The sequence below is a fragment of the Mus pahari genome, unplaced genomic scaffold (genome assembly GCF_900095145.1).
Source record: "Mus pahari unplaced genomic scaffold, PAHARI_EIJ_v1.1 scaffold_13546_1, whole genome shotgun sequence".
NCBI classification, from domain to species: Eukaryota; Metazoa; Chordata; class Mammalia; order Rodentia; family Muridae; genus Mus; species Mus pahari.
This window is the reverse complement of record NW_018392224.1, coordinates 7,851-9,905: the sequence shown is the minus strand read 5'-3', so window position 1 is coordinate 9,905 and position 2,055 is coordinate 7,851. Positions and strand designations below refer to the sequence as shown.

The 2,055-nt window shown below is 50.5% G+C and overlaps 1 pseudogene; it reads right to left on the bottom strand.

Annotated features, from left to right (window-relative positions):
• Window positions 1–838: 838 nt before the first annotated feature.
• LOC110314889 lies at window positions 839–1,468 on the bottom strand (annotated as a pseudogene).
• Between the last annotated feature and the right edge of the window lie 587 nt (window positions 1,469–2,055).

The following is a 2,055-nucleotide window of genomic DNA, read 5'->3' as shown; positions in this document are numbered from 1 at the left end:
AAAAAACAAAGTATTCTTGCTGAGCTGACCTGGAGCTGCTACTTATTATCCCTGAGATTGCTCATGTACCTGAGAAAACAGCGCAGGAATGAGGGCCTTAAGATTAAAATATACAAAAATACAAACCCATTATTTATATTAAGAAGAAGAAAAAATTAAAAAAACACACACACACACACAAGATATGTCATTCGCACACACTGCAGTTGGCGTCCTGGAGAAAGGGGACCCAAGGTGCAGTTACCTAAGGGATCAAATGAATTAAAATCCCATTGGCCCAGAAAGAGCTCAGAGTGACTTGTGGGCAGCAGGTCTGCAGTTGTCGCCTCAACCACCCTCTTTGCCTGTCATCACAACCCGTCACTAGAGACAGTTCCCAGAACAGCACCACAGGACAGGGTTATGAATAAACTCAGTGTGAAAATAACCTTGCCCTGATCCTGAGAGTCCCTTCCCCAGAACATAGTAGCTGGAGGAGTTAGGTTCATTAATCTTGGTTTGACACTTCCTATCTGGCAAGAAAAGTATCACATGGCCTTCTACAAAAGAACTTCCCTAGCCCAGCCACTTGGCAAAGCCTCAGATGAGTCCTGCAGGTTCTCCCATCCCCCACAAAAGCCTTCACTTGCTTTCAGATAGAGTGTGGTAGGAGTTCCTTTGCCTCACCCTTTCCCTCCCTCCAAGGAAAGACAGGGTGACACTGGGAACCCTGGCCTGAGGCACTGCAGTACAAGCTACCCACGCAACCCACCTTTTACCCCCACTTTCTCCACTCTGCAGATTGATGCCTCTTTCCTGAATTTCCCCATTAGCAAAGAACAACCCTGACTCCTGGGCCTCAGTTCTGGGCTTCTGGGAGCAGGGCAGGGCTGTGGATCTCTTCTTCCTCCTCCTGGAAGTAGGCAGACTTTCTCTGAGAACTGGGGCCCTGCTGGGCCTTTAGTGGACATGAGGCCACCATATGGTTGATGCTTTGACAAAATTGGCCCTTCTTGGGATGGGGTGGCAGCTTGCATTCCTTGGCATGATGGTCTAGCCCACCACAGTTTTAGCACCTGTGTCCTTTAGATATTGGTTTCTGCATGTTCTTCCCCTTTGGCCTCTGCTCACTCCCAATACAGAACACACAACCGGGGCCAGTGACAGGGATGGATTCCAGACCACTGGGAGACTTCTTAAAGGTGAACTCCACCGCCTTATCCTCCTTTAGGCTTTGGAACCCTTCCATGTGCAGCTTACTCTGGTGCACAAAGAAGTCCACTGGGGGGTCGAGCCCAACAATGGTGCAGGCGGTCATAGACAGGAAGCAGAACCCCATTCGAGGGTTGAACCACTTACAGATGCTGGCCCCTTGCAGCAGCTGCAGCTTCTCTGCCCCTGGGGCCACGTCAGCCGGCGCCTCCTATGGTGCCTTCTCTGCTTCCTTGGATCAGCCACCTGCAAACTGCTGGTTGGACACAAAGCCCATGGTCATCAGCTGAGCCCGTGGCCCCGGGTGCCAGGTCCGACGGCTGCTGGCCCCAGAGAAGTCTGGCAGCAAAGCAACAATACTATATTTATAGGTTGTGATTTCCCTCCAGTTTTTGGTTTGCTAGAAGGATCAGGTATTGTTTCCCATTGTGTGAGGAACTATTTATACTGCATGTCAGCTACCCCTTAGTGATCTGTTCTTTGCCAGCTGACCCTGAAGCTTGGCCAGTAGATGGCAGTAGAGCAGCATGAAAGGAAAGCATGGGCTTCCTGAGTCTTGTAGGCTCCCTGCCAGGTACCTGAAAAATGAGCCTCCAGCATCTGCTCCCATAGCACCAGAAGCAACTGCAGCACCCAGTGTCTGCAGTACACAGCAACTCTAACAAACAGCAACTTCACTCTAGAGTGACCTGCTGTGAACAGGTTTTGGTTAGACTCTACCATAGCAGAAGTCCTCCACTGAGGTCCTTTGGATCCTCTTCTGGGGACCATATAAGCACATTGGAAGAAGGGAGTCNGGCTCTCGCTCTTTCGCCTTCTTNNGGTGTGGGACTCAGCGACTGCTAGATCCTTGGACTTCCATTC